Source organism: Saccopteryx bilineata, chromosome 11 (assembly GCF_036850765.1).
Source record: "Saccopteryx bilineata isolate mSacBil1 chromosome 11, mSacBil1_pri_phased_curated, whole genome shotgun sequence".
Taxonomy (NCBI): domain Eukaryota; kingdom Metazoa; phylum Chordata; class Mammalia; order Chiroptera; family Emballonuridae; genus Saccopteryx; species Saccopteryx bilineata.
The window spans coordinates 23,165,204-23,179,596 of record NC_089500.1 but is presented as its reverse complement, the minus strand read 5'-3'; the positions used below and the strand labels follow the sequence as shown (position 1 = coordinate 23,179,596).

The 14,393-nt window shown below is 44.6% G+C and overlaps 1 protein-coding gene across 4 annotated transcripts in view; it reads left to right on the top strand.

Moving 5' to 3' along the window:
• Positions 1-2,587: 2,587 nt before the first annotated feature.
• The window catches only part of ARK2N (arkadia (RNF111) N-terminal like PKA signaling regulator 2N), a 273,891-nt gene continuing 262,085 nt past the window's right edge, over positions 2,588-14,393 (top strand). For 2 of the 4 annotated variants that reach the window (XR_010727536.1, XM_066247392.1), the window contains exon 1: positions 3,161-3,460. The gene's annotated coding sequence lies outside the window, so the exon portion shown is untranslated. Of the gene's footprint in view, positions 2,846-3,160; positions 3,461-14,393 lie in introns of those variants that run through there. The other 2 variants (XM_066247393.1, XM_066247394.1) reach the window with 2 other exon arrangements.

Genomic DNA, 14,393 nt, shown 5'->3' with positions numbered 1-14,393 from the left:
TTTAGGGGTTTTTAATTGAGGTTTCATGATGTAGGCATATTAATGAAATCATTGGCTGTGGGTGATTGGACTCAATCTCCAGCCCCTCTTCCCTTCCCAGAGGTGGGTGGGAATGAAAGTTCCAACCTCCTCATCTTGAGGTTGGTTCCTCTGGTAACCAGCCCCCATCCTGAAGTTACCAACGGGCCCACAGAGTCACCTCATTACCATCAACTTAGTTTGAAAAGGGTTTCTTAATAACCTCCTGTCACTCAGGAAATTCCAAGGGTTTTGTCCTCCGTACCTGTAACTGAGGCCAAAGACTATTTTAAATGACTTTATACCACAGACTGCCCGATCTTGTTCTTAGATACCACAGCTGTCAGAGCTGAGGAGGGGAAGGTGTTGTCCAGGGGCATTCTCCATAAAGTTGGTGTTTCAGTTGCTCTGAAGTCCTTAGTGGTCGTTGAGTTTCCAGGTTGGTGAACACATTGAGGTGCTGGGAGCCTGGCTCACCTGGTGAGAGCACAGAAGCTCTGTGCCACCCCCCCCCATGTTTCTCTTCCATTGACTGTGAGTTGTATCCTTTGGAGTGGGTCCTATCTGCCACGCCCAGGGAAGATCCCTGCACCTGCAGGCCCTTCCTTCTTCTTTCTCCTTTTTCTGCAGCTCTCAGGCCCTTCCCCCTCCCAGAGGCCCACCTGCCTCTTGGTGTGGTCAGCCTCTGGTCAGTCGCTCTCCTTTCTCTCCAAGTTGTCAGCGGGTCAAGGAGGGACGACTTTCTGCTAGTCTTGACCTTACACTCAAGTCTAGGTGAGAATGTCATACTTGCTTCCCCATTAGTACTTAAAAACCAAAGCTAGCGCAGACTCCTCACACTCACAGCCAGCTCCTCCATCTTCCCGCCAGCCTTCTCTGTCCCCTGCTGCCCAGCCACAGGCAGTCTTGCCCTTGACTTGTCGTCCTCCTGACGTCCAGGGGCTGCCCCACCTCTTCCCCTTTCCTTTCCCTCCAGGTCAGCTCCTCCCTAGTTCTTTCAGTCACACATATCTATTGAATGTGTCCTGTTTGCCAGGCACTGTGCTAGACACCAAGGGGCTATGCGGAAGGGTGGCATGAGCTCCGCCATTGAGGCGCTGACTCCGCCTTATAAGCAGCTGTCAGCAGGCTTCGGGTCCTCCCCAAGGCGTTCCCCAGTTGCCCTCCTCCCAGCCTCTCACCTACTTGGCACCTGGCACCGCTTCCTTGTTTTGCCATACTTTCAGGTTTCTTTGCCTCTTCAGCTAGATGCTTAGAGAGTCTAGGAGACAAACCCAGGGCAGCAGTAGGATAAACTGTCCAGTCTTTCATGTTCCTACAGAGGGAGTAGAAGAAAGCAATTCCCCATTTCAGTCATCTAATATGTTAGTAAAAAGGATAATAGTAATTAGGATATCAAATGCCCCAGCCTCCAGAAATATGCACAGCCCATTCACTGTAGGAATTTGCTTGTTGGTATTAAACAGGAGAGGGAGCCGAGATAGTGCATCAGTATTCAGGGCCCCACATCAGTCCGTCCTCTATAGCATGGACCAAATGAGACTGTCAAGGAGTTGTTTTAAAACGGAATGTATTAGTCCACATTCATTTATTCATTCCAAGACTGAGAGCTGTGATCTTAGTAGTTACTATTTTCTTTTCTGTTTTTCCTGAAAGAGCCTGGGTTCTTGTCACCACCCCATAAGCTCTCAAATTCCTTGAGGACTAAGGTACCAGGGAAATATGAATGAATGAATGAATGAATGAACGAGTGAAATAACCTACATAGACAAAATGTTTATCTAGCACACAGTATGTCTCATTCAGTTCATTTCAAGGAGGCATTGATGGTAGTGGTTGAGAAAACAGACCCTGGAGTTGGGCTGTCTGTGAGAGTCCAGTCTTGCCACTTACTGATTGTGTGACCTTGGGCAGGTCTCTGTACCACTCTGTGCCTTGGTTTCCACCTTTGTCACCACGGGCTAGTAATACCACCAAATTCATAGGGTTATTGTGAGGGTTAAGTGAATGAATCCACTTAAATGCATAGTACAGAGCCTGGCATACTGCAGGCATTCGGTGAAAATTAGCTATTATAAAATTATTTTACCAACTTATTCATTTAGTTAGCGATGGGAAGTCCCAGGCTCCCAGGCAGTCAGCATATATGAGAGACCAGGGAGGAGCCCATGGGCCTGATCTAAAGGGGAGACTGATGGTAACGGGAACGCGGGGCCAGCGCTGTGGTTTTCAGAATCTCCTCTCAGGGACTGTCACACCAGATCCCAGTATGGCTCCTGAATATGTAAACACATTTTACATTTTCTTCTCAAGCCCTTATTATTTATTTCTTAAAACCCTGCTTTTAGGGAGCGCAGCCTCTTGGCCAGATCTTGAGTAGTGTGGTTTGTCCTCCGCACCTCCTTCTACCTGCCACGTGGCCTGTGCCAGCTTCACCTTCCCTCCGGGTCCCAGGTCAGACCTCCAGGAAGGGCCTCGAAAACTCGTGCGCGGGTGCGTCACCCTCCCCAGGGAGAACGGCAAATCAGACTGACTCTGCAGAGATACAATTTGGGGCGTCTGCTACGCGCCTGGGGGCAGAACGGGGTCTCCCTGGCGGACCCTGTATCGCCAGCAGGTGGCGCTCAATCTGCTAGGCTAGCAAGGTTCCCGTCCAGAAACTTGAATGAGATGTTAACGGCACTGCGTGAGAAGAGTACAATCCAATCTCCCCGAGCCGAGTGGTGGGCATCCGCGAAAAAGTGGGGAGACAAAGGTGAAGACTCCCTTTGGGGGTGATTCAAGGATTCAGACACCACGAGCTTCATTCAGGAAAACGTCAGGAGGGGTGAGTACGGAGCAGCTCACAGAAAAGGGAGCGCCATCCTTTTCTTAGGGTATTGTTCTTGGCTTTCATTGATAGGCTTTCGAACCTTCGAGAAAGATATTTCTGGAACGGAGTTGTCAGGTCAGATGGAGGGAGCGCGGGAAAGAATCTCGGGAAGCCGGTATCTGCGCGTCCGGCTCTCTGCTGCGGGAGGAGCGCGGGTTCCCTCCCGCTACGCCAGATGGCGCTGTCTGGCTTTCCTTCGGCCTCCCGTCCTGGTCCCTAGAGGTTCCCGCCGCAGCGGCCGCTCTAGCCAACAGACGCGTGCTCTGTGGTTCCGGGCGGAAGTGAGGCGCCGAACGGAACGGCCTTTGGTGACATTTTCTCCGGGCGGCGCGGATGAGTGCAGAGACTTGGTGTTGGAGCCTGCGGAGGTGGCGTGATTCTCTTTGGCCCCGGCGGGGCTCTGACCGCGACTCTGCTCGCCGCCGGGGCTGGTGCTGAGGAGGAGCAGGCGGCGGTGACCGTCGCGTTCCGAGTCACCGCAGCGGGGACAGCTCCGGCCCGTGGGTCGGTGCGTGCCCCGACGGGGCGCGCGGAGGGGACGAGGAGGTGCGGAGCCGCCGCGGAGCACAGGTGAGGCGGCGAGGGGCGCAGGGCCGGCTGCGGGTCGAGCTGCAGGACCCGGGCCGCGTTCCCGGGGAAGACCGGGCTGAGGCGGAGAGCTGCGGGCCGCGGCTGAGGGCTCTGCGGCGTCCGGGCGCCGGGCTGTGACGGGCTCGCTGGCGGACGCCGGGCGTGCGCTCCCGGACTTGGCGGGAGGCGCGACCCGGCGGAGGTTAACTAGCGGCGTGGGTTGCTCGCTCGCTCGCCCGCCGGTTGGTGACCCTCTCGTCCCCCCGGCTCGGCCGAGTCCCTCCTCCCCGTCCTCGGGCCGCTGAGGTTAGGGCGAGGCAGGTCCCTTTCCCCGGGGCCGAGAGAAGGCTGGCGCGGTCACCGCTCGTGGGCCGCGCGGCGCAGCGGCTTTGTGGCCCGGGAGTTGCCTCCGCGCAACTTTCCGGCGCCCCGGCGGGCGGGGGAGGCGGCTGCGGCGGCTCTGTCACCTCTGCGAGCTCCGCCGGCCGGGGCCGGGGCCGGCGCCCACCCCTGCCCCTGCTCCCGGGAGCCGGCAGCCGCCCCGGCGCCGCGGCTGCGGGGCCGAGGGGGAGGGAGCGGAGTCTTCCCCGGCTTCGTGCCGTCTGCCTCGGGGCCGTTTTTTATTCTCGGTCGGCTGACGCCTCTGGTCCACGGGAGGGTTGCGTCAATCTCCAAAACTGATCTCTTCTGGCGAGTTTGGCAACTTGATTTAGAAAACGTGACGAGCCCCAAGTAAAAGATCATCGTCGTCTCTGACTTTTCCCTGAGAGTTCTCTTCTCCCTTCCAGTAGCATGTCGTGTTTTATACTTGACTTCTCATCACACCGACCTCAGTGTATTATTGTTGGAGCAGCAGCCCCCAACAAAACCCACTGCAAGTCATTCATTCTGCCATCTGTTTATTTATCTAGTTGTTTGTTTTAATTGTCTTTTAAGTCGTCCTCTGCACTGTCAGAGAATGGATGCACACAGATGAAGGAGTGAACATCTGTACTTGTTCTCCCAGCTTGAATCGCTTGAACAGTTTATCCTTGGATGTGCTTTTGATTTCTTGCTTGAGCTTTTGCTTTCTAAATCCTCCCACCCAGTAGGATGAAAATCCCACTGGTGATGTTTTGTTAAGGTTGGACCTCTTAATTCCAAATACATGTGGCAGTTTTGCTTAGGCTGTTATTGTGCAGGTCACTGGGCACTTGCTAACAGTTTGAATCACTCCTTTCTCCTGGGATATTTAAGATGGAAGCTATTAACTTTCTAATGAAGTTTTGCTGATCCTGGCAACCTTGATTCCTCCAGTAAAAGAGCATTGCCTTTTGGTTTTACAAGCATTTGTAGAGGTCTACAATTCATAGTTATTACGCTATGTCTTGAGGAGTCACAATGCTAACCGTTTTTTAGTAGGAAAGGTAAAATTTTGGCAGAGTAACTTGGTCAGTACAATGCCTAGTGAGTACTTTATGCTCAGTAAATAAACTAGATGAAATTTACTGTGATAATCTGTATTCTACTTTAAAAAGAACCTAAGTGAAATTTCTTGCAGTTCCATGAAATGAGAAATAAAAATATTTTTAGGGATTTCTGGATTCCTTCAGATTACTTTTCAGTACCACTATAATTTAAGAATCACTTAAAACTTCAAACTGCATCTTTTTCATGTTTTTTTTTTGGCACCAAAGTTTATGAGTTTTAATTTTATTGACAAATATAACGTATTTAGTATTTATCCTTATAATTTGTCAGTATCATTCTTTTGCACTACAATACACATCATAATGTTAATATTATAATTTTAACTTCACAATAGGTGTATACAATATAAAAGGCAGGGAGAAATGATTTCTCTGTGGAAAAAATTTTTTTTTTACATCTTTTTGTGAAAAATGGGAGGGACCGGATTTTGGAACTGGAAAGTTCCCATTGTTAATTAGCTTCATATTAAGTTCACAGTGTAGCTGTTACATTACTCATTAATTCAGTTTATATTACTCTTAAATGAATTTATGAAAATGTCATAATACTTTGTTTTGTAGTTTTCATGATTTATCCAAGATAAATTAAGCTGTAAGTTCTAATTTAATGCAGTTCTGTTAGAATTACCGTATTTTTTGCTCCATAAGATGCACTTGACCATAAGACACACAAATAGGTTTTTAAGGAGGAATATAAGAAAGAAATATTCTGAACCAAATGGTGTGTTCAAATATTTAATAAAATACCGTATTTTTTGTTCCATAAAACGCACAGGCATTTTCCCCTCCACTTTTTTTGGGGGAAAAGGTGCGTCTTATGGAGCAAAAAATAAAATAAGCACTCAATATATGTCATTCAAAGGTTTCTATTTTCGTAAGTGACATTGATACCTTACATCTCCTTACTTTATGACTAGTAACTTCTGGGAACTTGTGCAGTCCCTCAATATGCAAGGGGTCATTGTGCTGGGATTGTCCATCTTATGGTTTTATTCTGATGTGTACTTGAATAGACTTGATATATGGACACATAGGATAGTTTTGTTTTTTCTCTTTGACATTTGGAATTATTATATGCTAGAGGCCCAGATCTTATTTTTGTAACTTTGGTAAATTACTTTAGAACTTTCTAATTTTTCTGCACATAACTAGGGACATGTTTACTGAATTGACAGTACTTGAGAAAACCTGTAAAAGATGAAAAATGTGATACATGCTTCTTTTGATTCACACTGATTTTAGTATTTTCTATTATTTTAGAAAAGAATTTGGAGCCAAGCAAAGTTTTTTGGGTAGATGTAATTATATAGTGAAAATGAAATAGACATATTAATAATTGGGTAGAAAGCTATGAGACTTTAGAAAGGGGGATGAGCTATTAAGAAAACACAGATGACAAAACATCTCACATCACTAATTTATTGATTGCTTTCTGTGTTCCTGCAGTGCTGCAATAGTGCTGAATAAGATTGACAAGGGCCTGATGCTATAGGAACTTACATGTTTAAACCTGAGGTTGGAGGTAGATTTCTAGGTGGGCATTCCAGGCTAGGGACATCCTAAGCAAAGTTATAAGTATCAGTGATCTTGAATGGTTCAGTCTGGTAGAAGAAGGTAGGGCCAGGTTGTGAAGGACGACAGTACCTTAGTCTGCTAATGAGTTTCTCTTTGGGGGGGGGGATGATATGGGGATGAGGGAGCAGGCCCAGGTGGAATATAAAAGATGAGATAACCATTCCTTTTGAAAGATTTTTCTTTAGCCTTCATTTCAGTGAGTAGAAATTTTATTGGTTTTACTTTTTTTTTTATATGGGTGGATTCTTTGATAGCTATTTTTGAAGTTGTCAAATTTAAATTTGTTGTCATGGAACTTTTCTGAATCATTAGCCTTAATCTTTAATTGTACCTACTTCACTCTTTAAGGACTGATGATTGAACTTGAGGAAAGTAGTGTTTGCTGCTGCTGTGTGGGAGCTTTTCTCAGCAGAAGTGGGATTGATGTTCAGTCAGTTTTCACACTCAGCCTACGGGTCCTTGTAAAAGAAAGGAGCAAGCAGGGTGAAAACTAAAAAGTATCTTGCTTGTTTTATTCTCTTTTCTATTCCTGAACTGCTAGGGAGGAAGTGTGTGTTGTATATATTATACATATTTATCATAACATATTAGTAGCAGCTGATAATAGTAAATGTTACATAAAAACACTTAAACTGTCACTCAGATTTTATGTTTGTCTTATTTAGGATTTGTGGCTTTGATTTACAGTGGTTTTTTATTTTTAAGTTATTATTTATTTTAGATAGGAGAGAGGGGGAGAGAGAGAGAGAGAGAGAGAAAGAAGTGGGGAGAAGCAGGAAGCATCAACGCCCATATGTGCCTTGATCAGGCAAGTGAGTTTTGAACCAGTGACCTCAGTGTTCCAGGTCGACACTTTATCCATGGTGCCACCCCATGTCAGGCTACAGTGTTTGTTTTAAGTTTAGTTTTTATTCTCTTTCATATTTTTTTTTCTTTTTTTTTTTTTTTTTGTATTTTTCTGAAGCTGGAAACGGGGAGAGACAGTCAGACAGACTCCCGCATGCGCCCGACCGGGATCCACCCGGCACGCCCACCAGGGGCGACCGCTCTGCCCACCAGGGGGCGATGCTCTGCCCCTCCGGGGCGTCGCTCTGCGGCGACCAGAGACACTCTAGCGCCTGGGGCAGAGGCCAAGGAGCCATCCCCAGCGCCCGGGCCATCTTTGCTCCAATGGAGCCTTGGCTGCGGGAGGGGAAGAGAGAGACAGAGAGGAAGGAGGGGGTGGGGGTGGAGAAGCAGATGGGCGCTTCTCCTGTGTGCCCTGGCCGGGAATCAAACCCAGGACTTCTGCACGCCAGGCCGACGCTCTACCGCTGAGCCAACCAGCCAGGGCTCTCTTTCATATTTTTATTCAAGATTCTATCACTGAATAGCCAATGGACTGATGGTATAAATCCTGTTATTCATTTGACTTTATTTAATTTTAACACTTACCTGAATGAGTATTTTCTAGGTAAGTGAGATTAATCAAAAATAGAACTCTCTCCACAGAACTTTATTTTTGTTTGTATGTGGGGGATTTATACCTGGTTAAGTAAAATACCCATTTACTAAGCACTTAGGTGCCAGGTGGGGATGGGTACAAAGATAAAAGAAATCATTTCTGCTAGGGAACTTAAATGTAGTGAACCAGATGACTTTTCCTTCCTGCTCAAAAATGTGGAGAAGAAAAGTTGGCTGTATAGCAAAACAACTGTATTATGAAGTTAGTCTTTTCCTTTATAAAATCATTTAAAACAAGGTGTTGGAAGATAACTCTTAAGTGGACCTTGAAGCTTAAAAGCAGGTGAATGGAGTCTTGAATGTCCTTTTTGTCCTGCCAGTTCATTTACAAAATATTTTTTCCTCTGTCTGAAACTCAAGTTTGTGTATTAGTAAATTAGTTCTGATTGTTGTTCAAAGAGGAATAAAATTAAACTTATTAAAACTTATACAAAAAAAACTCCCAAAACAAAAGACTTATACAGCCATTCCCATGAATCTAGATTAACTAGAATTGAGTTTAGGTTATCTAGAAATTAAAGTTTTCATTAGCATGGTTAGCATTAGGGAAACAAGATACCAAAGGGATCAGTGGAAGTTATTTTTTTATTGAGTTGTCTGGTTAAAAACAACAGCAGCAAACTTTTATGATGCCCAGAGTCAGCATTTTGTTAGGTGCCTTATAATTAGAGAAAGGTATTGTTGGGGAGAGGGAAGTTGGGTGTGGACTAAAACTTTAGGAAAACAGGACTGTTTTCTGTTTTAAGAACAAAAAACCTCATGTGGTTAAGATTTTAAGCAGTATCTTGTCTGCCTTAGTTTTAACCCAGCATATGGAAGTATAGTTTATTCTTAAATCAGCATTTTATCATCAAGGGTTTCCCATTATTTTTCTTCACTATAATCAACTAAATAATTTGCTCTGAACCAGAGGGCACATATAGTGGTCAGATTTTTGGCAACATTTATCTTGGGTATCTCAGGTCCCAGCATTTGGTGACCCATCTTTATGTGTACTTTCGTTTGAGGGAGTTAGAAAATGGCCAGAATAGAAATCCTGGAGGAAATCCATAACCTGTGTTTTAAATTATTTTTTATTTACCCTGTTGGTACTTTTGAGCAATTAGAGGGTCTCTCATTAGCCATAGTGCATTCTTTGCATTTGGTAACTTCCTTGTTTTGGAGTTTTGCTGTTGTTGTTGTTGTTTTTTACTTGATGCTGGTTTATACACAGTCCTGGTACTGGGCCAGATACATGTCAGTAGCGGTAGTATCTGCTGCATGAAGTGATTTGAGCAGCCATTATCACTCCTGGCCTATTTATAGAGCTTATATCAGTGGAGAAAAGGTTGGCTGGCAAGCAGGCAAAGCTGCACTCTTCTCATGGTTGCAATCTCAGACTTTACCGTATTTTCCCATGTACAAGATGTACCCTTTCCTGAAAAAATCTGAGGTCTAAAAACTGGGTGCGTCTTATACAGTGGTTATAGATTTTTTTTTACTTGCATTTCCCGCTTTTTTGCTCTTGTTTTTGCACTCATTGTTGAAGACAGTGATTTGTCATCAGACACAGATGAGGATGGGAGGTTTTTTTTTTAATTTATTTTTTAAAAATTAATTTTTATGGGGTGACATTGATAAATCAGGGTACATATGTTCAGAGAAAACATCTCTAGGTTATTTTGGCATTTGCTTATGCTGCATTCCCATCACCCAAAGTCCAATTGTCTTCCTTCACCTTCTAACTGGGTTTCTTTGTGCCCCTCCCCTCCCCCAACCCCCTCCCTCTCCTTCCCACCCCGTAACCCCCACACTCTTGTCCATGTCTCTGAGTCTCATTTTTATGTCCCACCTATGTATGGAATCATATAGTTCTTAATTTTTTCTCATTTACTTATTTCACTCAGTATAATGTTATCAAAGGTCTGAGGATGGGAGTTTTGACAGTTGATGAGGAGTTGCATGAACTTTATGATGAATAAAACTTGAGTTCAGTAACTTTATGTAATACTTTTTTTTTTTTCAAATTTCGGGCCCCAAAGTTAAGGTGTGTCTTATACATGGGAGCGTTTTATACATGGGGAAATGCGGTGTGTTTCAATTCTGGGTAGGCCAAATCATTGAACTGTATTAATTTTTAGTGCTTCCTTTCTGTACACCAACCTTTTAGCACTCCAGTTTCTTAGTCAACTCTACTCTTAAAGGATAAAAAACCAAGTAATTATTATCACACGGAGAAATAGGTAGCAATAATTTCTTAGAGTTGTATAATATTCAGTGTTCCGATTTCTGTTATCTCATAAAATGTGTTTTTACACTTATTCAGATCAAGAGGCAAATAAGATCTCTGCATAGTGTCCCCTCCGTTTCTTATTTCTGGCAGATTATTTATTTATTTATTTATTTATTTGTATTTTTCTAAAGCTGGAAACAGGGAGAGACAGTTAGACTCCCGCATGCGCCCAACCGGGATCCACCCGGCACGCCCACCAGGGAGCGAAGCTCTGCCCACCAGGGGGTGATGCTCTGCCCCTCCGGGGCGTCGCTCTATTGCGACCAGAGCCACTCTAGCGCCTGGGGCAGTGGCCAAGGAGCCATCCCCAGCGCCCGGGCCATCTTTGCTCCAATGGAGCCTCGGCTGCAGGAGGGGAAGAGAGAGACAGAGAGGAAGGAGAGGGGGAGGGGTGGAGAAGCAGATGGACGCTTCTCCTGGCCGGGTATCGAACCTGGGACCTCTGCACGCCAGGCCGACGCTCTACCACTGAGCCAACCGGCCAGGGCCTGGCAGATTATTTATTAAAGAAACAGGAGTTTGCCCAGTTTGAATTTGCCAATTACATTCCTGCGCTGGTCTTAAACATGTATTCTGTCCCCTGGGTTTCTTGTTAATTGGTATTAGGTTTAGAGGCTTGATCATATTTGCTTTCTATGAGGTATATTCTCTCTTTTTTTTTTCCTTTTTAGTGCAAAAACGCTTTATAGATGATGTTGACTATTTGTATCAGAAGGACATAAGGTTTAGTTCTCTGTGGTGTTAGCAGCTGTTGATGCTTATTGCCCCTAGCTGCATTAATTTATCACTGATAATTCTTCACTCTGAATGCCTTTTATCATTCCCACTTTTGAGTCTTATACTGTATCTAGTTTCTAGCCTGTTCAATCTCTTCCTATTGAGAGCTAAGTGAAGGGAAGGGAAGAGTTGCTGTGGAGAAAAGGGTCATTTTCTATACTGCAATTCTCCAGTGTTTTTACTTCAGTCCTGATCTTTGGTTCCTGCACAGTCTGCATTATCCATGCTACTACTTCTCAGTGGAAAAACTAACCCCAAATCCTGACCCGTAATGGAAAGACGTCCTTTGAAAGCAAAATTTGTTTTGCAATATTGGTGCTTAAGATTAGAGTACTTTTGTCATTCAGTTTAGTGTTTATATATAAGAATTAGAAAAGAGATTATTTTTTCTATTTCAGAAGATTTGGGAACATCACCGTTACAATATAGATGCACTGGAATCTCTTCCTAGTCCTAAACGTATGGGGGCAAGAGGTATCATTTTGGTTTTTTAGTAAGATACTGCTCTCTACCTCTAGTTTTGTAGTGTCTGGTTTTTGTATCTTTATGCGTAAATACACACAATCATTTTATAATACAGTATTCTAAATGTAAGGAAACAGCTTTACCAGACGATTAACAGTTGTGTCAGTTTTTTTAAAGATTTTATTTATTGGTGGGGGAAGCAGAGAGACATATCAACTGATAGTTGCTTATCTTCAGTTGTTCTTTGCTTGCTTAGCGTATGTGCCTTGACCAGGCAAGTCCAGGGTTTGAAACTGGTGACCTCAGTGTTCCAGGTTGACACCATCCACTGCACCACCACAGGCCAGGCAACAGTTGTGTCAGTTTTGTCTTGTTTATATGTGGAAAGATAATAGGAGAGTTACTCTATCAGAAATCACATTTATAATGGAATACATACACACACACATTTTTTTAAGTGAAAGAGAGGAGGAGGACAGACAGGCATAGACAAACCGGAAGGGAAAGAGATGAGAAGCATCAACTCATAGTTGTGTTGCCTTAGTTATTCATTGATTGCTTTCTCATATGTTCCTTGATGGGGGGAGGCTCAAGCTAGCAACCTCAGGGTTTTGAACCTGGGTTCTCAGTGTCCCAGGCCAATCATATATCCACTGCACCACCACCTGGTCAGGTTGGAATATGTTTTTATATATAAGTCAGTAGTACGAAGTTTTAAGCAATCAGGGTATTTCCTGAATGATCTTGGTGATTTTTTTTTTTTTTTTTTTTTGTATTTTTCTGAAGCTGGAAACGGGGAGAGACAGTCAGACAGACTCCCGCATGCGCCCGACCTGGATCCACCCCGCACGCCCACCAGGGGGCGATGCTCTGCCGCCACCAGAGCCACTCTAGTGCCTGGGGCAGAGGCCAAGGAGCCATCCCCAGCGCCCGGGCCATCTCTGCTCCAATGGAGCCTTGGCTGCAGGAGGGGAAGAGAGAGACAGAGAGGAAGGAGAGGGTGGGGGTCCAGAAGCAAATGGGCGCTTCTCTTATGTGCCCCGGCCGGGAATCAAATCCGGGTCCCCCGCACGCCAGGCCGACGCTCTACCGCTGAGCCAACCAGCCAGGGCCTAGTCTTGGTGATTTTTAAAAATGATTCAGGCCTAACCAGGTGGTGCCGCAGTGGGTAGAGTGTTGGACTGGGAAGTAGAGGACCCAAGTTTGAAACCCTGAGGCTTGTGTGCGGGCTCATCTGGCTTGAGAGTGGGCTCACCAGCTTAAGTGCGGGGTTGCTGGCTTGAGCGTGAGATTATAGACATGACCCCAAGGTTGCTGGCTTGAGCCCAGAGGTTGCTGGTGTGAAGCCCAAGGTCTCTGGCTTGAGCCCAAGGTCACTGGCTTGAGCAAGGCGTCATTGGTTTGAGTAAGGGGTCACTCACTCTGCTGTAGCCCTCCAGTCAAGGCACATATGAGAAAGCAATTAATGAACATCTAAGATGCCACAACAAAGAGTTGATGCTTCTCATCTCTCTCCCTTCCTGTCTGTCCCTATCTGTCTCTCTCTCTCTGTCTCTGTCACACACACACACAAAAAGATTCAGTTCATCAATTCAATAAATATTTATTAAATACACTGCTCACAAAATTTAGGCGATGTTTTAAGCTCATGTTCATTTTGAAATATCCCTTATTTTTTGTGAGCAGTATACTATGTATTAGGAACTGTGGGTGAGCTAAAGATGATTAACATAATCCCTGTTTTCTAAAGAAATTGTAATATAATGGGGCTGAAAGGGAATGAGTGAACACATTTTCACAAATTAATGTGGAGGCAGAAACTTCTAAGGTAGCTACATTCCTTTTGGTAGTTTCATGACTTTCTTTTGTTTTAAAAATTTCATCCATATAAGAAGCAAGTGTTTTTTGTTTTGTTTTGTTGTTTTGTTTGTACTCGATTTTTGCTGATAATATTTGCTTTATGGTCTGCTACATGGTCTATTTTTATAAATATTCCTTGAGGGCGTGAAAATAATATTTAAATCTTGAGTGCATGTATGTAGTCAACTGTTTATTAAATGCTTTTTTTTTACTAATTTATTTTTTGCTTGAACTATTTTTTTTTGTTTGTTTTTTTTCTGAAGTTGGAAACGGGGAGGCAGTCAGACAGACTCCTGCATGCACCTGACTGGGATCCACCCGGCATGCCCACCAGGGGCGATGCTCTGCCCATCTGGGGTGTTGCTCTGTTGCAACCAGAGCCATTCTAGCGCCTGAGGCAGAGGCCATGGAGCCATCCTCAGCGCCCGGGCCAACTTTGCTCCAATGGAGCCTTGGCTGTGGGAGGGGAAGAGAGAGACAGAGAGGAAGAAGAGGGGAAGGAGTGGAGAAGCAGATGGGCGCTTCTCCTGTGTGCCCTGGCTGGGAATTGAACCCAGGACTCCTGCACGCCAGGCCGACGCTCTACCACTGAGCCACCTGGCCAGGGCCAAGAAGCAAGTGTTTTTACAGCAGTTTAAAAATAACCCAACTGCTTTGATTTTTAGTGTTAGGAGTGTATCATTTTTTACTCTGATTCAGTAATAAACATGCATAGTTGAATATTTAAATTGTAAGCCAGCTAAGAATTTTGAAACTAAGCCTATTCAATAACTTTAGAAATGTGTTTAATACTAGACTGTTGATAGCTATTTAAACTGCAGCTCTCTTGCTTAATAACTCCTTCCCTCTTTATGTGGCATAGTTTTTACTTTTATTGATTAACCATTTGGTGTGCCTCAGGCATAATTTAAAATAAGTTCATGGAAATCTGTAGTTTTCTTCCAATATAAAGGTAACAAAGAAATGGTGGTGTGGTTTCTATAAAATGAATTAAAACAATGGATGTTTTGTT